The sequence below is a fragment of the Monodelphis domestica genome, chromosome 5 (assembly GCF_027887165.1).
Source record: "Monodelphis domestica isolate mMonDom1 chromosome 5, mMonDom1.pri, whole genome shotgun sequence".
NCBI lineage: Eukaryota > Metazoa > Chordata > Mammalia > Didelphimorphia > Didelphidae > Monodelphis > Monodelphis domestica.
The window spans coordinates 19364828-19386612 of NC_077231.1; the positions used below are offsets into that span (position 1 = coordinate 19364828).

General features: G+C 35.5%; 1 protein-coding gene across 4 annotated transcripts in view; it reads left to right on the forward strand.

Moving 5' to 3' along the window:
- Positions 1-21785, forward strand: part of TAFA2 (TAFA chemokine like family member 2) — a 594521-nt gene that overhangs the window by 235468 nt on the left and 337268 nt on the right. The window contains exon 1 of one of the 4 annotated variants that reach the window (XM_056797693.1): positions 1581-1692. The exons of the other annotated variants lie outside the window; for them this stretch is intronic. The gene's annotated coding sequence lies outside the window, so the exon portion shown is untranslated. Of the gene's footprint in view, positions 1-1580; positions 1693-21785 lie in introns of those variants that run through there. 4 annotated transcript variants of the gene reach the window in all.

Consider the following 21785-nt stretch of genomic DNA (forward strand, 5'->3'; position numbering starts at 1 on the left):
AAGATTTAAGTATTACCTATTACCACTCTCTTCTTCTCCTTCTTATAATAGTATTCTTTCCTCCCCTCCCATGCACCTCTTTATGTGGTATAAATTATTCTATTTTTTTCTTACATCAAGTTTCTCTTGGTGTTATCTTTTATTTGCACCCCCCTTTTTATATATCATCTTAAACCACTTAGTACCCCAACCTCTGCCTTTGAATAATTCTTCTATCTACTATGATAATGAAAATAGTTTTAGAGAGTTACAAATATCCTTTTTCCATATAGGAATATAAACAACTTCACCTTACTGAAGCCCTTAAAACAGAGTTTTCCTTGTTTACCTTTTCATGTTTCTCTTAAGTTTTGGATTTAGAAATCAAATTTTCCATTTAGGTCTGATCTTTTCTTTAAGAATACTTGGAAATCCTCTATTTTGCTAAATGCTCATACTTTCCCCTAGCAGTAGATAGTCAGTTTTAATGGGTAGGTGATCCTTGGTTGTAGGTCCAATTCTCATGCTTTTCTGAATAACATTTTCCAAGTCTTGTGGTCCTTTAGTGTGGAGGGTGCCAGATCCTGAGTAATCCTGATTGGTGCTCCTTGATATCTGAATTGTCTCTTTCTGGCATCTTGCAACTTTTTCTCTTTAGCTTGGAAGCTATTGAATTTGGCAATTACATTCCTATGGGTTGTCTTTTGAGGATTTAATGCAGAGGGTGATCTAAGGACTCTTTCAATGTCTATTTTACCCTCTTGTTCAAGAAAATTGGAGCAGTTTTTTTGGATAATTTCTTGTAATATGATGTCAAGGCCACTATTTTTTCCAGGTTTCCCAGTAGACCAATGATTCTCAAATCGTGTCTCCTATATCTGTTCTCCTTGTCTGTCACCATCTCAATGAGATATTTCACATTTCCTTCCATTTTGTCATTCTTTTGACTTTGCTTTATTAATTCTGGCTTGCTTGATCATTAGCTTCTACTTGCCCAATTCTTGTCTTTAAAGACTGGTTTTTAGCTTTGATCTTTTGATTTTCCTTTTTGGTTTGGTATATCCTGCTTTTCATGGCTTCTACCAGGTTGATTCTGGTTTCTGATTTGCTTATCATTTCATGTAATCTCTAGGCTTCTTCTTCCAAGTGGGAGATTCTGCCTTTTAAACTGTTATTTTCTTTTTGAACTATTGCCAAGTTTCTTCTATCTTTTTTACTTGGTTCTTGAACTCCAATTTGAGTTCCTGGAGAGCTTGTGACCAATTTCTTTCTTTTGGAAAGTTTATATGTATTTGCTTGTTTGTCAGTCTCTGCTGTCTGCTCTCTTGTCTGCTGTTTTTCTTCATAGAAGTTGTCCATGGTCAAAGACTTTTTCATACACACACACACACACACACACACACACACACACACACACACACACACACATTCATTTATTTAATTATTTATTTTTGGTAGTTGTAGGGTGTAGTCTTGGGTGTTGTTGGCCATTGCTATGTTAGTTTTTTTCTTCTCTTACCAGCCAGAAGTCTGAGTGAGGAGGGTAGGCAGCTCTCTGTTTATCAAGCTACAGAGTTTTTCTTTTTTTTGCCCTAAGGCTATTTTCCCAGTCTCCAAGGCATCTGCTGTGGGCAACCTCTCTCTGACCTATCTCTGCATACAAGCTCTGAGTTCCTCAGCCTCTTGGGATCTGAAGTCTCACTGCCCTCAGGGGTAAGTCTGTGATTTCCTCAGCCAGTCCTCCAAGAACCTAGAAATTGTCCCTTGCTAGCTCTGACTCTGGTGCAATAGATGGAGTGGTTCAGGAGTGGTGCTGTAGTAGGTTTAATTTTATCCCCTTATTGCTTGGAAATGCCTAAACCCTGCCTAGCTTCAAGGCTGTGCCCTACAGTAGAGCCCTTTCACTCATCTGATTTTGATTTTTGTCCTTTTGAAGCACTTTATGTATTTTGGTTGTGAGGAGAAGAAACTTTTTTCTTCTCTGAGGTCATATTCAATTGTCATATTTAAAAGATACCATAAATTCCAAAAGTTTATTCCAATCATTACTTTCACATTTGGTTATTATTCTGTTAGATTTATTCATTTCTTAGAGTGAGACTTTAAAGTCTCTGGTCCCTTCACCTGAGTCTTTTTTGAAATAATCAATGTCTTCTTACAATTCAGTTAGTTTTTCCTTTATGAATTCAGATACTATTCCATTTGATCTGTCCACATTTGCCATTGGTGTTAGTTCATTATCTATAGATCCTTTAAGCATGACATCTTTTTTTTAAATCGATGATTTATTTTTCTTTCTTTCTTATATGTTTATGTAGTTTTCTTTCCCTTTTGTTTTCTCTCAGGAAAATAGTTAAAAATTTCCTTCTTTTCCTCTTTAACTTTTTATGCTTATTAGTTTTCTTTTTTCTGTATGCTCAGAAAAGTTTTCATTTGCTTTGTTTTCTCCATTAATTTTCATTTCTTCCAGTGTATTCTGAAACTTTATTTTTTGGTTCATGATCTATCTATCTCTATTTCTCTCTATCTATATTTTTACTCATTCACTTGTTCTTTAATCGCTATGTTTTCTTTAAGAGGTTAATTAAGCCAGAGAACTCCTTTTGAAGCTGCTCTTTAAAACACTTTCTAGGTGACTTTTATAAGTCTCAATCCAAAATAGCCTTTTATATTTGGCCTCATTTTTTAGATGTATCAATTTGAGTCAGTAATATTTGATAGAAGCAGCACCCTCTGGTAGAAGTTTCTTTGTATTCCAAGTTGGGACTTACATGTCTACCTTCTGTCCTCCTTTGAGGAAGATCTATTTCTTTCTCCTATCTACACTTTCTCATCTCTAAACCTTTTTCTCCTTAATCTCCTTGGCTTTCATTTCTACACGGTAGTCCACATATTTTTTCTCAAAGGCTAGATTGTTGTCTATAGGGATAAATACACTATAAAAATCTTACTTTCAATGAATTAATGCCCACTGGTAGAATTACATCATGAGGTCCTCATGTCCCATTCTTTGCATACATCTTTTCCCCTAAAAATGTGCTCTTTAGTAAGATATTCCCTCTTTACTGGATTGAGATTTCCACTTTAATTCCCTAATATTCAGTCCTTTCTATCTGCTGCCTCTTCAGTTTTCCTGTGACCATTTTTGCTGAGAGAATATAAAAGCCATTATCATTTTGTTCACATTTCTACATTCTCTAACTTGGCAATTTGACCCTACAAAACATATTGATTCATGGGTAGGGGGTTTATGAGGATTACTTCAAAATTTTTTCAGTTCTACTCTTCCACTTTCTTTTCTTGCAATTTTTAAAGATCTGCTTATATCTTCTTAAAAGAAATCACTGAATAGGTTTAATTTCTTCCCCACTCCATAGGTTAATCTTCTTTTAAAAATGCCTCTAAACTTAGGAAAATTTATTATTTATTTTCCTTGGTTATGTTAATAATGTATTTATGTAACTTATGTCCTCTGATGTGTTTGAAAGTAGAATTGCGAGTTTGTAATTCTGCTCATGGGTTTTTATTTTTAAGAATTTTTCAAATGTTTCCCTTCTTTTCAAATTCTCTTTTTCTTTGATGATTAAGGTCACATTTTTCAAGGTTTGTCATTATGGGTTTCACCTCATGTTTATTTTTTTAAAATATATTTTCCGTTCCCTTCTTTAGTTCTCAGTAAGTGTGGAGTAGGCTTCTGTTATTTGCTTCTACTTTACCTTTGAAGGACTGTTTTCCTGACCACTTACAGATTTTGTTTTTGTTATTGAAATTGTTAAATTTAACTGCTATCCCTTGTAATGTTTTACATGTAGGGATATTTTTTGGGGGGGATATTTGGGGGCTGTGGAGGAGGAGTTGATCTGAAGATTCTTTCAATTGATGCTTTGTTATCTGTATTCAGAAATTCTGAGCAGTTTTCTTTTTCTTTTTCTTTTTTTTTTTTGCATTAGAGTGTTCTAACTTCCCATATTCTTAGAGACCAATGACTCTTGAATGTGTCAAAAATATTATCTTTAAGGTCAATACTTTGATTTTTACATAGGTTGTTTGTTCTCATAACAATGTTGCCCTTTGCTTTACTCTGTCATGTTTTGGTTCCTTTCAATATTTTCATATCACAATATATTTTTTGTCTCTTTTTCAACAATTCTTCACTGTAGATTAATTTTTTCAAATTGTTTTGTAAAAACAATTATTTATTTGGGTTTTTAAATTCTAAGTAATATTCAAACAAGGAATTATATGATAGAAAGAGAAAACAGTCTGGTCATATTGCTCTGGTTAGGATCAATATGTAGGCAGGCAGAGTACTCTTTTAGTACTTTCTCAACATCAGGAGAAAGTGAAGAAGACCTTGATGACATTTAGTAGACCCCTTGTGGTGAACTTTTAGATGAACATAGATAAGCATCACACAGCATGGGAAGATATTTATGAACTGCATTCTACCTCATTGGAGGGAACTTCCAAACTTATGATTTTATAGATTCATATGAGTATTTGGGTATTAATTAAAATTTTATTCTCTTGTGGAATTCATTTTTTGAATCATTTTGAAATTTCTTGCTGTTGTTCTGTACTCTTATGGGAGTGCACAGGATTCTATATTTTATGAAGTATTGTTTCACTTTCCTTTCTCTCATAATATTTATTAAGTTAGCTTTGTGTTTTCCTTGAGGTTTTAATGCTCTCTCTCTCCTTTCTAGTCATAGGATTTACTTGATATTTTTTGGTTGTGCATTAGCTTTTTATTGTGCTTTTTTCTTCTTTTTTCTTCTTTGATTTTTACTTTCCCCTTATACTCTCCACTATGCATTCTTTGACTTCTCTCCCTTTACTGTTGGCTCCACTCCAGGCTAGACAACAAAAAGTGATCTCATTGGGTCATATTAGGTGATTTAGAGGACATTGGTTTGGTTTTCTGATTTTAGCAGCCTCTGGTATAGATAGAATTGATCCTAGCTACATTTCACAGATCAATATACTCATGAATCTTTTCATTCTTTTCTCTGGTTGGACTAAATCAGCGACTGCTGATTTTTATGTAATTATGATATTATGGGTTCTGTGTTTTAGTGTAGTCTCTATAGCCTTGGATATCCTTAATATAGGCTAATCTTGGGGCAGAAGGCAGCAAAGTTTTTCTTCCTCCAGTTCCTTGCAGTGTCTACCATTTTTTGTAAGGGGTATGGTAAGGTATAAGGAGGGACTGAGATATTCTAGCAAAGTTTTGGCTATAGAGATGTGGAGGTATTTCCATTGTAGGCTGTAGATAGAAGCTTTTGGATTAATTTGTATATTTTTGTAAGAAGCATGGATCTTTTTGGGAAGGGAGGGGTAAGTGAATACATTTTAAGCATTAGTTTTCTTCAGTGTTAGTTCATAAGGATTTTACTTTGTTGCAGTTCTCTCTTTTTTGTTCTATGCATTCAGCTATAAAATGCACCTCATCTGGCACATAGTTTCTCTTTTGGAGTTTTTTCTTTTTCTTTTTCTTTTTTTTGGAGTTTTCTTTCTCTAGTGTTATTGGAGACTGGAGAAAGTGTCTAATATGTCATCTTATTTGTCCCATGACCATTTGCCTAGTTTATACATGGCCAAAGACAGCCAACCCTGATACTGGAAGTCTTTTTTATTTAATCAGACACATAAGGGCACCTTGGGACTAATCGCCTCTCTTGATTTCCACATCCTCAATGAATGCTTATTTATACCCTTCCATAAATCTCCTTGTAAAGTCAGCAAGGTTATCTGCCCTCTGGTTATAAAGTTGGCAACATGAACTTAGGAAGAATAGTCAGTGAAAAATAAATGTAACTGGGAAATTTTGGAGAGATACCTGTCACTCTTCCCTCATCCCCAAATTTTATTTTTCTTTCCTCCTGTCCCTCACTACATGTCCCACTTCTTTTCTATTTTATTAAGTATTGGACTTATCAACAGATATAGAAATAAGGGCCGCCAACTTAATTGAAAAGAAAAATTATGCACAAGTATGTACTGTCATTCTATCATCAAGATGTTTTCTTTGGAATTTTTAAAGTATGCTGCTACCTTCAGAAGTTTAAAGGTAGTGATAGAGGTTTTTTTTTACTTTTTGTTGCAAACTATTTTAGAATAGCTTAGCTACCTGTTTAATTAGTCTTCCTTGTTTATCTCACTGGTGAGAACATCAGTAATTGTTATTCGTGCCAGTTGAAGAGAAAGCAGTATTTCCTAGATGTCTAAATAAACCAAAAAGGTCCTATGCCAATACAATGGTCAAGAATATACAATATACTATATCTCCAATAGATTACAATATATTATATAATATTATTTTCTCATTATATAGAAAAAATATATTATACAATACATTACAACAAAATATCTACAATATGAATATATTATAACCCATATTTATAATGCACTTTACTCTTTATCACACCTGTCTATAATTAGTTTCCAACTTCTCTTGATTCTCTATCCCTAATATCTCTTGGATATGCCTCCTTCTCACTACCCACACTGCTATCATTTTAGTTTAGTTCCTTATAATTTCTTGCCCAGACTATTACAATTCTCCTAAATGTCAGCCTTCCCTCCAGTCTCTCTTTTCTTCATCCTCCACACTGCTGCCAAAATAAATTTTCTCAAGTATCAGTCAACCATGTCATTTTTCCTATTCAAGAACTGTCATTGGCTCCCTATCTTCTAAGATAAAATTAAAATTGCTCATTGTACACCATTTGGTTCCATAATAATTTCCTATTATTTTCTTTCCCCATAGAACTTTATATTCCAGGTAGACTGTTCTCCTTGCATGCTTCCCAATACTTATTACTCTGTTACCTGCCTTTATGCTTTGTTTTGAGCTCTCTCCCAGGTTAGAATTACTTGTTGCCCATTTCGGCAGCTGGGTAGCTCAGTGGATTGAGAGTCAGGTCTATAGACAGGAGGTCCTAGGTTCAAATATGGCCTCACATACTTCCCAGCTGTGTGACCCTGGACAAGTCACTTAACTCCCATTGCCTAGCCCTTACCACCCTTTGCCTTGAAGCCAATACACAGTATTGACTCCAAGACAGAAGGTAAGGGTTTAAAAGAAAAAGAACCTTAGCTCAGGAGCTACCTAATTTTTACTATTCCCTCCTGCCTCAATTAATATTGAATTTATTTAGCTGTTTATAAGCTGAATTCAGTATTAGAACATAAGCTCCTTGAGGGGTTTTACATTTTTTTCTTTGCATACCTTTGTATTTGCCTTCTTATGTATAATTATGGGCCTAATAAATGTCTGCAGATGAACAAATTGTGGTATATAATGGTGATGTAATACTATTGGGCTAGAAGGATTGATTTCCATATAACTGCTTAATTTCCATATGAACTGGAAATACCTCCATGAATAGAGGTGGAGTGAAATGAGCAGAACCAGGAGAGCATTGTACACAGAAAGGGAAACACTGTGGGACAATCAAATGTAACTGATTTTGCTACTGATCCAGGACAATTCTGAGGGACTTATGAGAAGGAATGCTATCCACCTCTAGAGAAAGAACTGTGGGAGTAGAAATCCAGGAGAAAACATGATTTATCCCTTGATTCTATGAGTATATGATTTGGGGTTTTGGTTTTAAAAGATTGTTCTATTACAAAAATGAATGCTATGGAAATAGATTTTGAGTGATAATATTGGTATAACCCATCGGAATTGCTTTTCAACTCTGGGAAGGGTAGAGAAGAGGGCAGAGAGACAATAAGAATCATGTAACCATGGAAAAAATTTAAAAATTAAATTCAGCTGTGAAAAAAAAGTCTGCAGAATTGAATTTTATTTGAATGCATACCTAAATCTAAATGTGTATGCAGACTTTAGACTGGGCCTGATTCCGGATGGTCTGGTGATTAAGATTTGAATTGGACAGAAATGAAATATTTATATTTCAACTTATATTTGACAAAAGAAAGTTTATTTAGCCATAGTATGGAAATGATACTAAGGAAGGATATAGCATTGCTTTTGTTTCTCTTCATCTCCACAGAAAACTTTGCCTGGTCAGCAGACCATGTTGATTACGGTAACTTGCATGGTAATGGGAAATCTGCCAAGTCTGAAGGGTACTGACTTCTCATGGATTGACCTTTTAGATCTCAAGGGACAAAGGAGTCATATAAATGGCTCTGGTTTAGCCCTCTGGACCAATTGAGACTGCTTCCCAGTTTCCTTGCCTTACATTGGAAAAAATAGACAGCCTATATTGTTCCCATCTCCAATAGTAGTGGTAGTCTCTCGGTGATCGAGAATGACTATTGTCTTTGTGCAGTTTCATCTACGGTGTACCCTCATGTGGCTTTGGAGTCCAAAGGCTGAGGCGCACAGTTTGTGGCACATGGGGCCTGGGACGCCAGTTGTTACTGGAGGTGCGGTTGTGGCCGGGTGTCGGCGTTCACGTGCAGCGGCAAGACGTCGACGTTGCTCATCTTCAAAGATGGTGGCGGCACGGTTAATGTGGGCTCACCAGCTGCTTCTGTCAGAGGCAGCGAGTTCTGGTTGCTTTGGTGTCATGCCAGCCCACTTCAAATTTGACTTTAGCTGATCCTTGAATCTTTTCTTTGGCCAGCCTTGTTTCCTGAGTCCAGCTGACAGTTCACCGTAGAATACCTGTCTTGTATTCGCTGTGGGTCCATGCGGATGACGTGTCCAGACCATCGTAGCCATCTCCAATAATACAAAGTTAAATACATATTTTTTAAACTCTGAACTCTTAAAAATATTTTTTTCTAGAATAGGCAGAATGATTTAGTCACCTGAGATGCCTCCTTGTTTTATAATGATGAGGGAACAAATTATATGTGTGTATGTATATATGTATAATGTATACACACATATATCTATAACTCTCTCCATGTATTCTCTTTCCTTTGTCTCCTTCATCCATCTCCCCTCCTTCATTTTCTCCTTGAACAGTTAAGGTACTTGCCACAATTATTCATCCTGTGATTTCATCAGTTTTACCACCTGGAAATGTGCCCCAAATGCCAACAATTTGTTAGCACTGTAAAAAGCCTTGATCTCCATCTTTCTTCCTTTCCCTCTCATCACAAGTGCCTACAGACATATACATGTCCACCCCCTCAGTTTTTTAGAAAGCTTTAAAAATATGTGGCAAAATTCAAGGTTTCCGGGTGGAGATTTCCATGATTTTCAGGCAGTGATGATCTGTGTTTTTTTGGCATTCTCTAGAAGGTCAATGCTCATGTCTTTCATTCAGGTAATTATATTGAGGACCAGCAAACAACTTTTTAATTTAAAGAGAATTCTTGCTGTTCATTGCAGTCGTTAGCTAATGGTTCAAATCTTTACATCTCTTTAACTAAAAGTGATGAAGTGAGGCCACATCTCTCTAGGAAATGGTTACCTCTAAACAGAAATCTTCTAAAATGAAAGAGACACAACTTGGCATTTTTCTCCTCAATAAAACAAAACAAAACAATTCAAGTGATCACCGATGACAATCTGGCAAGTGGTAGCCTTTGTGCCAGTAACGGGTAGTCTAAAGAGTTCATTTCTCAGTGCATAGAATACTAGATGGGAAGTCAGAAAGATCTGAGTTCAAATCTTGTCTCAGACTCTAAATAGTTACATGATCTCAGGCATCATTTAACTTTTCTGTGTCTTACTTTCCTCATCTGTATAATAATAATACCGGCTCAACCAAGTTAATGTTTGTCTGTTGTTCAGTTGTGTATGACTCTTTGTGAACCCATTTGGGATTTTCTTGGCACAGATACTTAAGTGGTCTGACATTTCTTTCTCCGGTTTATATTAAAGATGGGGAAACTGAGGCAAACTGGATTAACTGATTTCCCCAGGGTCACAGAGTAAGTGTTTGAGGCCAGATTTGAAGCCAGGACTTCCCGTCTCTAGACCTGGTTATCTACTGATATATACCCTGCTGTCCCTGTAAATTTTAATAAAACAAAAGGCTAGAGGAGGAAGCCTTATAATAGTTGCATTGGAAAAAAAATGTTTGCCCTCTTCCTATCAATGTTGTTTCTCTGGGTCAAATCTCTCTTTACCAAGTGGTGGCCACGGCTCTCAGGTTGAGCATTGAATTTGAAATCTGGTCAAATTGTCACATTAATGAACCATAGGAGTTTAACATGAACTGTTATAGTGAGGAGAAATGAATGCTGCCTGATGAAAAGAGCAAACTGGCTTGGTTCTAGGGTCTGGGGACAGCAATCTCAGTCCAATATTTTGGAAGGTGCTCCAGGACCATTAAGCACAGTTAGATACTATACATTGGAATCATTGTGTTGGGGGGAAGAGGAGGACGAAAATTCATGCGATCCCTTGATCGCATTTTGCACAATGGGGCAAATCTTTAGACTTCTATTGAAGGCAGTTTGCAGTTCATTTTTCACTTCAACCCTGAATAATGAACCTATCACAAAACAATATACGGGTGCTTTTAGACTGATTGCTGCCCATCTATAGTGTTTTAAACAAGAGCTGAACACCAAAAAAATTGTTTTTTACAACTTTACCTCTAAATGAAATGCTTTTATCATGACATCTGAGTAAATAAGTTGGAAACTTGAAAAAGGATCATAGATTTATTTAGAGCTGGAAGGAACTTTAGAAACCATTGAGACCTCACTTTGTTGTACAGTCATTTTTCATACATGTCCAACTCTTGGTGACCCCATTGGGGGTTTTCTTGGCAAGGATACTGGAGTGATTTGCTGTATCCTTCTCAATCTGAGGCAAACCAGATTAAGTGATTTTTCCAGGGTTACCCAGCTAATAAATGCCCGAGACCAGATTTGAATTCAGAAAGATGCATCTTCACCCCAGCACCCTTTCCATTATGCCCCCACTCCTTTATTTTACAGATGAGGAAATGGAGACATTGTTCCAAGTTACATGCTAATAAGTGTATTAGGTGGAATTAACCCATCTTATTGACTTTAGGCTCAGTGTTCTGGACTATGCCATGTTGCCTTTCAGAGGGACGTTACCTGTGTGGTATAAACATCAACTTTGTAAATAGAAATCCAAGGGGTGTTTTTTGTTGTTATTTAATCAGTCTGATTCTTCATGACTCAATGGACCATAGCAATCCATGGGGTTTTCTTGGCATGGACACTGAAGTGGTTTGTACAGTGGATCCTTTTGTTAGGCAATGATAGGTTAAATGACTTGCCTATGGCAAGTCTAAGAAGTATTTGATGATTGATTTGATCTTGTGGCTTCCTAATTCCTGGTCCCCTGCTCCTTACTTGAACTACAAATTTACTGAATATAAACTTCTTAGTATATTAAAAGGAAAGTTTTTATTTAGGTCCTTGTTTGGTGTAAGGCCATATCACCCTGATTTGGGCTGTTCTCATGATCTAAACAGGATCAGACCTAGTCAGTATTTGGATTGGAAACTACTGAGAATATCAGGCTAACAAGTAGAGTAGGCTATAAATGCATTTATCTACCAAGTCACAGGTGGTCATAGTCACATTCTTTATTGAAATCCTTGCTTAGTTTTGTGTGGAGAAACCCTAGGATCATTCATGGTATATAACCTTGTTCTAAACTTGTGCAAGCATCTTTTATCCTTCCTGGCAAGCACATGAAAAGTGTTAATCCTAGAGAATAGCTATATAATATATTATGACTATGGATTATGCCATTGTACACAATTTGACTCCTTGAAGGATTCCATTTTGGTGGTATTATCTGGAAGAGAGGGAAAGAATTTTGCTAACATATATTAATTCTCACTTTACTATCAGAAACTCGATTAATACAAATTCTTTCAAACATTTTGTACATACCCATTAACCGTGGGAAGAGCTCAGTACCATATGCCATATTCTCCCAAAGTTATATTCTCCCAAAGTAACTTTGAGATGGCCAAATGAGATCCATGTTTTCAGGGTTGATAATAAATATCATAGGCGCAGAATGTCTAGGGAATACCTTCTCCATGATGGAGGTTTTGTCTTATCTGTTCAAGTATTTGGCATATATAGAAGAAATTTTAGATTGGTCTTTGATTTTGTGATTCAAAATGGGGTTTCTGAAGGCTGAGGTAGTTTTTCCATTTTTAGAGAGAGTTCAGTATTTCAGTGATTGGAAGTTAGCAATTATTACGTTGGTATTACATTAAGACTTTGGGAACGGTATTTATATCCTAGAAAATTCAGTGATAATGAAAATGAAATTTGTATCTGATTGTATCTGATTGGGAGTGGGGTTGGAGAAGGGAGATATATATTATAGAAGGAAGAGAAAGTATGTTACAGTTATGGAGAAACCAGTGGAGTAGACAGAAGTAGAACACTCGTTGGTGAGGTGTGTGCCTTCTCGACACACCTCTTCTTCAGAGATGTAGGTGCTTCATTTCAGAATGGAGCAGATAGTTTTTCTTATAGCTGCATAGAAAGGTCAGGTAGTGTATGTTGGTAGACAGTGTAATGCACAAAATAAATAAACCACTCTCCATATACTTTCTAATAGTAGATTTCTTATAGTTATATATATATATATAATATACATATATATATTATATTATCTATCACTATTCTTCATTTATAAGCTCCTGAAAGACAGGATTTTTTTCTTTTTCTCTTCGAACACCTCCCAGAGCCCTTCATGAACAATAACAAACATATTGATTGACAGTCCTCAAGATGGCACTGTTGTTGGTTTTGATATCTATAGGAATAATTGTCAGGAGACAAGTGTAAGGAAGAACTCAAAGAAATAACAGGAGAGTATGAATTAAGTTCTTTTTACATTAAAAGACACTTTTCCCAGTAACAACTTGATTAAAATTTAAAATTCTATTTAAAATTGTGTTTTCCCTGTGATTTTGTAGAGGAGGGGCTCGTGGCAGTTATAGAAGAATCTGGCAGAGTAGAAGCTTTTTCTAATTAGTTTTGCTTGTGTCTCTATTATTTCAGCTCTGCCATTTTTTCAAAGTAAAGTTTTTCAAGGATAACTTCTTAAGGTTTACAAATTTTCCACATGTTTTACGCTGAAGTCTTAAAGACTAAAAGAGAAAATTGCTTAGTTCCCCTCCCACCCTCAATTCCTGGATATTTTTCCTGAAAGGATTATAAATGAAAAAATGAGCTGTAAGGTAGCTCTCCTCATCATGATACATCATTTATCATGATGGGTTATCTTCACTTGAAAATGCTGCTGATGGTGGGATTTCTTTCTGTTTGTACTCATGGAGCTGAAAGATTAACTTGCAACTAGAAGTTTCTTATTCATTGATTTAATACGGAATTTTGATGGCAGCTGCTACTTCCTGAAAATCTTACTGCTCTCTGTAGCCAGTTTGGCTCCAATTAAAGCAAACTTTCTTCAGGGGGTCTCCTGTTACCATGTCTTTTACTATTATCAGTTGGTAAGGTTGTAAAACTAGTTTCCTTTAAAAAATGACAGTGTTTTATAAACACCATCTATACAAAATGAATTTCTCTTCCACCCCAGAGAGTGAACCCTTATATTAAAGAAGGGAGAGAGAAGGAAGTAGGGAGGAGGAAGAGAAGGAGTAGAGAGACTCACACACACACACACACACACACACACACACACACACACACACAGAGGTATATAGAGAGAGTGTGTTAGTCCAGCAAAATAAACTAAGATATGAACTGATTCTGAGAGTCTACACTAGAACTATACTTGAACTTTCATAGGGAAAATTTAAATTTTATTCTCTAACTTCTAAATTAAAATTGTCATGTCCTTCATTCATCAATTTGGGCAATAAATCATTATTCTGAGAAGGGGTCCATATGTTTCACCAGACTGTCAAGAGGCTCAATGATAACAGAAGTGTAAAGAACCTTTGGTGTATATAATGGGCTGTATCTCTGCCATGAAAAGAAGGCACATTTTCTCATTTTTTCTTCTGAGTCAACCTTGGTGATTTTATTGTGTTCTTTTTTCATTTACATTGTCATAGTGATTGCATTTATTATCTTCCTGGTTTTACATCAGTTTGTATAAGTTCTCTTGTGCTTCTTTGTAATCTTCTCACTTATTGTTTCTTATGACGTTGCACTATTCTATTATATATTAATGAAACACAATTTACCTAACTTGTCCCCCAGCTGAAAGGCGTCTTTCTTGTTATCAGTTCTTTGCAACTTCAACCAGATCCCTATTAGTGTGAGTAATTAATTCCAGAAAGTGGCCACAGTATTCAAGTCCTCAATATTTTAAATTATAATTATATGTACAATTTTATAATTGGTATCAGGGCATGGAAATGCATAGCGAAAATTCAAATAATGTGATCACTTTGCAGTATTCATAATTTGTACTAATTGGGATCTAACTGTACTTACGGTGCTAGAGTGACTATTTTGATGGCTATAGGACTTTTCTTTTATCATTGACCTCACTTGTGCATATAGGCTTAGCAGTGGGATGTTTGGGTCATTGTCATTAGTTTTCAATACTGAGAAGTTATTGCAATTTCATTGCACAAATGAATATATTTAATGTACTTCTGCTGCATATGAACATTTTCTTTTAGATCACTATGCAATCATTGTTTAACTCAATAAAAATAATAGTTAACATTGTATTGTGCTTATTATATACCAATTACTGTGCTAAGCAGTTTACAATTAGTATCTTATTTGATCCTCACAACAATCCAGGGAAGCAGGGACCTGAGGCAAACAGGTTTAAATGATTTGTTCAGTCACACAGCTAGTCAGTGTCTAAGACTAGATTTAAGCTCAGATTTTGCTGACTTCAGGCTGAACACTTGGCACCCTGCCACTTAGTTGCCAATTATCATCAGTTGAGAACTTATTTTGCTTCTAAAGAATAAGCAGCCAGCCACTGTACAATAGGTGACTTCTCTTCCTTTCTGTTGGCTACCTGTATATAAATCATAAAATTTGAGGAGTTCTACACTCACAGAATAATTTCACTAGAAAGCATAATTATTGGAGTCTTGCTCTTTTATTATCTTATAGGATGTCAGAGATAAAAAATACTTACCTAGAAGTTGAAATACTTAAGACTTCAATGGCTCTACAACCTATGTTGGTATGGATATGGGTACTGTATGGGTACTCCCTCCAATAGTAATAGTCGTAACTCATGTGCGTCTTCTTAATGTGGTTCACTTTTTTTGTCCATTTCTTGTCATCAGTCCTCCAGTGGTTTCTACTCAGTGTTCTAGAGGGCATTTTATAGATCTTGGCATTAAATTGATGCCAATATAGCACATGGAGTGTCGATCTTTTAACCTTAACTCTTGTGACATGGCCAGCTCTCCTTATTTTCCAGTTTTATGTTTCTGGGGATTTCTATTACACAACTTTGTATATTGTATCTTGTCAATGGGGAGATGCTATTGTTTCTTTAAGGCTGGCATGTGTCTTTCTGTTGTTCTTTGAGTGACTTGAGATTTTGATTCCTCAGAGACTGCAGTAATTCATGATTTTTAGCCAAACATCCTCACTGGAAGAATATTCTTTTGAAAAAGATGGGTTTAGTTTCAAGGAAAAACTTGAGGTCACTGAAAGCATTTCCAATTTATTATCTGTGAACCCAAATATTGTGCAGATCTCACAGGCACAGTATAAGGATTTCTTTTTCAATTTGGACTCTTCACTGGACATCCTTTATGTCAAACATTTTAGGTCAACATAGGTCTCTTTTTTCATGTTTCCCTTGGCATTAACAACCAGAGGTTTATTGGCCATTTCTTTCAAAATTGGAGGCTGAAAATACTAAAATTGGGTTCAGTCTTATGACCATGGAATTAATCACACAGTCTGTTAACTTTGGTCTGAATCATGATGTCAAATTTATTCCATTAATATATCAAAATATACATACTGACTTCCCTGAACAAGTCACATTATCTCTCCTTGTCTCATTTTCTTCATCTGTAAAATAGGGCTTGAAAGAGCTTCTAACTCATAGTGCTCTTAGGATATTCAAATGAAATCATAAATAGCTTTGTGAACTTTTAGATACTATATAAATGTTGGACTATTATTATTGTTATAAATGAATTATCTTGTTTTTAATTTCACATACATATAATTCTATCTTTGAATCTAATGAAAATGTTGACATATGATTTATTGATACTTGCATACTAGATATGATCAGAAGATCACATTCCACATGGTAAAGGCATATTAAAATAGTCCTTGAAATGTTAGATTCCAAAATTTCTCACATCCATTACAGGTATAACCAACACATTAGGTTTTGTTGTCTGGAAAATGATGTATGACTTCAGTCTTCCCCCAAATTAGTGCCAAGGTATTTAGACACAATTTTTTATATTTGGAAACAAATAACTCTTACTTCAAAGAACTAATGTAATATGTTTATTGTGTGGTTTAACTTACAGATGAGATATACACTTACAGGGACAATTTGGGATATATCTATCTTGGAATAGAACACTGGCTGGATTTAGTTTGAAGGCATCATTCTTGCATTATAATGGAGAGATTATTTTAGTCAGGACATTGATACAATGAAGAGGGCATGGAGTCATCAAGATCAAGCCATATGAATATTAGCTGTAAGAACTAGGGGAATCTATATCCTGAAGAAGAAGATTTGGACAGAAACATAGTAGTTGCCTTCGAGTACTTGGATTGTCATGGAGAAGAAAAAATTAGGCTTGTTCTGTTTGGTTCCTCTGGGCAGAGCTAGTAGTCATGGGTTATATATACTATAGCTAGTAGTCATGGCACTTACAGAGAGGCAGATTTAGTCATGATGTTAGGGAAAACTTCCTAACAACTAGCTCTATCCAGAAGAGGAATCGATTGATGAGGATGGAAGTAGATTCTTCCTTACAGGAAGTCTTCAAGAGGCTGGGTGACTTTCAATTGGTGACGTGATAGAAGGAGTTCTTTTTCAATTTTAGGTTCAGTTAGATGGCTTCTGAAGTCCCTTTCAGTTCTGACATGAATACTGCTTAGGGAGTAAGAGAATTTATATTCAAATTATATCCCTAGAACATACTACCTGTCTGAATTTGGACAAATCACTTAGTTCCCTGGGCTTAAACCTATAAGATGAGGTTGGAGTAGATGGCCATTGTGATCCTTCTTCCTTCTAAATGTATGCTACTTTTTCTCTGTGATACAGTATTCTTCCAATGTCATAGTATTCTTATCATGAAGGGGATTGTCATAACACTCTGGGGCTGAGTATGATGATAAATATTTAACAACTGCCTTTCCAAAAAAAGAAAGAAAAGAAAAAAATGCACTTGAGAAACATGCTTAAGTTTAATTTGCATTATTGACATTTTCCTCATCACTTTCTTAAGTCGAGATAATCAGTAAAACAATAAATCAAATCCCAGAGTTGTAGCTTTGCTGATTTCTTAGGTGTAAATGCTCACACTGAAAGTTTAATAATTGTGTTCCGGCACACTTTTGCAGTGGTGGGGAGGAGGGTGGGAGGGGGTAACTTCCAAGATAGCAAACAGACTATAAAGATGACAAAATGTGTGGTGGCAGGTTTTTTTCTTCTGCTTCTCTTTGCATTTATTAAAACATTGACTTCCAAAAATATGTTAACCTGAGAAACATATTCCAAATTCAAGTTCTTTAGGCACAGTGACTACAGAAACATGTGGGCGGCTGGTGGTATTCGTGAATTTCTATTATGTTGCTCCCCAAGTAAATACTATGCCTTCACAAGCTACAAAAGCCTCAATTTATCCCATCTGTTTTCTCATTGTATAATACAGTCTAATTTATTGTCCTGTTCAGATCCCAGCCTATGCCCCTGATTTTGCTAGATTTCTATTTAGAAATGGCAAACATTCAAAAATAGGCTTAATTCATGAGAAAGCATCTGTAGATAATTTCAATGCTCCCCGGAGAACAAGCGTAACTTTCACGGTGGGACCACGATACCTCTTTGGCAAGGAATTAATTTTCAACACTGTAATGAGGAGGGTGTGTTTGTGCTTGTGTCTTGTGTATGCAGCTCTTTTGTTAACTGGGCAAATTTCACCGCAGTGTCTGTCTGCATCATGAGTTCACTCATATGTATTTTCTGGGAACTATATTTCCATTCAGCATGTAGATTTAAGTGATTTCTTTCAACTTTGCAATAATCTGACAAAGAGAACATCTTTATTTCTCTTCGGACTGGGTTTTATTATTGGGACAGGAGCAATTTGGGGGCCTGAAAAGTATATTGCCTGTTTGCTATTGGTAAGGTTAAATCTGGAGGTCTATGCTTTAAATTGCATTGCTATTGTCCATTATGATCCTTCCTATTCTTTTTTGTTGAGTGCTCTTAAGAATAAGTGATAAGAATACTCTGAGATGAAATGATGAAAGAATTGGGAAGGCATTTCACCCATATGAAAGATTTGTTTACTTCTGCATTTTGAGCAAATGAATGGATAACCTTGGCAATTTAAGTGGAACGTTGCTGCTAAAATTGAGATGGGCTATTTTTTTTTTTGAGTGATTTTGTAACATACTGGGAAAAAGAGACAGGAGGATTGGCCTTACAGGTAGGAAGACAGGTTCAAGTCCTGCTTCTGGCACAGAGTGATTGTATAATCATGGGAAACAAAGAATTTATACTCCCCCTGCCCTTCTGCATCCTCCAAGACCCCAAACTAAACTAGTCCTTAGAATTTCTAAGGACCATATATAGGACTTTCCACACATTTATGAAACTACACTTTTATACAGGAAAAGGTTCCACTAATGCTTTAAATCCCATCCAAATTAAAAGCAAATTTAGGGTTGAGGTTATTTTTAATCTTAAGGCAAAACACCTTATTCTAAATAGTGTATTTTTATTTGAAGGAATTACAACAGAAATAGCTCTGGGGACCTGGCTACCCTGTAACAAAGGTAATATTGCATAGGGAATAGAATTTTGGACTCAGAATCAGATGACCTGCATTTGTGATCTTGGCTCTGCTATTCATTAGCCATATCACCTTAAAAAATATTTTATTTTCCCCAATTATATGTAAAACAATTTTAATTTTCAAAAATTTTGAGTGCTGCATCACTTTGAATAAGTCACTTCCTATCTTTTGATAATTACCTATAAAATTGGGAGTCAGAATATATCTGCTAATGATCACAAAGGGTTATTACAAGGAAAGTGTTAGGTAAACTCTCGTGCTATATGGAAGTGAATTATTGCTGCTGTTATATCCAATGTGTCCACATTGATGATAATTTAAATGGTTTCTTATTGAGATGTTTTTCTCAGCATTGAGCACATTGGTATGTATATACTCAATAGTTATCTAATAGTTGTTGAATAATAAAATAGTAACAAAAACAACTATCAGTGATAAAACCTCAAGGGTTTATGATTGTCTTCTTTTTCAAATTAAATTTTATTTTCTTAATGAGTAAACATTTATTTTCTCTTTCTCTCCCCTTCCCACTACTGGGGAAAAGAAAAACCAAAAATGGAAATGCAAAATCTGAATCAAATATGTTTGGTAAAGTACAAAACTTTCTCTTCCTGCCCATGAACAGAAATGTGGGTCATGATTTGTATATTTAATTCATTACTTCTCTGCCAAGAGTAGTTATGATTCATCATTAGTTTTAGTTATGATTGGCCATTGCATTGGTCAGATATCAATTCAAGATTCTTCCAATGTTTCTTTTTTTAGAATGTAATTATTTTTTAAATTGTTTTCATGGTTTTGCTTACTTTGCTTGGCATCTATTCATACATGTTTTCTCAAGTTTCTCTGAAACATCCTCTTAATCACTTTATATGGCATATACAAATCAATATACTGTAATCTATTTTACTATTCTTCTATAATTTTTTAATATGTATACATTTCTTTCTTCTTTTTTAATAAAAAAAATCACTATACCTTTCATCTTAGAATAACCACCAAGTATTAGTTCCAAGATAGGAGAATGGTAAGGGCTAGGCAATTATGGTTAAGTTACTTGTTCAGAGTCACGTAGTGTGCATTCCCTTCTGCAGAACATAATCCATATTGTATTTCAAAGTATTCCACAGAAGACCAGACTGGTAATAGACTTCTCTGATTTTAGCTAGGCTAGTCCTCAAATAGTTGATTTATAATCTGTCACTTAGTCCAAATTTGTAGTCTTTTCAGCTGATGAGTCTGCTTTTATAATATTTGAAGACTCTGGTTTACCTTCACATCATAATTAGTCATTGGCTATTTCTTTAGGATTTTAGGATAACTTGAAAAAGTGAGAATTTTCAAATTGAACTTTTGGAGAATGAAGCTATATCATCCATGCTTTAAGAATGTCATGAGGCACTGAGGGCAATGTGGTGTAGGGTAAACAACATTGGATTTGATCTCAGGAATCTGGGTCCAAGTACTAGTTTTTTAACTTTAACATTGATGAGTCTCAGTTTCCTCATTCATAAAATGGTAATGAGCAAATCATGCCCAGTTCAAATCAAAAGGATGTTGTGAGGAACAAAAGGAGACATTGATGCATATGAAAGTAGTTTGTAAACTCTACAGAATTATGTCAGTGTTGACACTATAATTATTTTAAACTTTTTACTTAAAATGTTTTGTTTGCATTCCAAGAAATAGACATATCACTGGCCATGAGATTCTTTTTTTTTTTTTAATAATTTTAATATTATTTTATTTGGTCGTTTTCATACATTATTCACTGGAAACAAAGATCGTTTTCTTTTCCTCCCCTCCCCCCCCCCCCCCCCCCCGCCTTTCCCTCTCCCATAGCCGACACATGATTCCACTGGTTATCACATGTGTTCTTGACTCGAACCCATTTCCCTGTTGTTGGAGTTTGCATTATAGTGTTCATTTAGAGTCTCTCCTCAGTCTTATCTCCTCCAACCCTGTAGTCAAGCAGTTGCTTTTCAGCGATGTTTTTATTCCCACAGTTTATCCTCTGCTTGTGGGTAGTATTTTTCTTTAGATCCCTGCAGATTGTTCAGGGATTGCATTGATACTAATGGAGAAGTCCATCACCTTCGATTGTACCACAATGTATCAGTCTCTGTGTACAATGTTTTCCTGGTTCTGCTCCTCTCGCTCTGCATTACTTCCTGGAGGTTGTTCCAGTCTCCATGGAACTTCTCCACTTTATTATTCCTTTTAGCACAATAGTATTCCATCACCAACATATACCACAATTTGTTCAGCCATTCCCCAATTGAGGGGCATCCCCTCATTTTCCAATTTTTGGCCACCACAAAGAGCGCAGCTATGAATATTTTTGTACAAGTCTTTTTGTCCATTATCTCTTTGGGGTACAAGCCCAGCAGTGCTATGGCTGGATCAAAGGGCAGACAGTCTTTTATCGCCCTTTGGACATAGTTCCAAATTGCCCTCCAGAATGGTTGGATCAATTCACAACTCCACCAGCAATGAATTAATGTCCCCACTTTGCCACATCCCCTCCAGCATTCATTACTTTGCATAGCTGTCATGTTAGCCAATCTGCTAGGTGTGAGATGATACCTCAGAGTTGTTTTGATTTGCATCTCTCTGATTATAAGAGATGTAGAGCACTTTTTCATGTGCTTATTAATAGTTTTGATTTCTTTGGCTGAGAATTGCCTGTTCATGTCCCTTGCCCATTTGTCAATTGGAGAATGGCTTGATTTTTTGTACAATTGATTTAGTTCTTTATAAATTTTAGTAATTAAACCCTTGTCAGAGGTTTTTATGAAGATTGTTTCCCAATTTGTTGCTACCCTTCTGATTTTGGTTACATTGGTTTTGTTTGTACAAAAACTTTTTAATTTGATGTAATCCAGATTATTTATTTTGCATTTT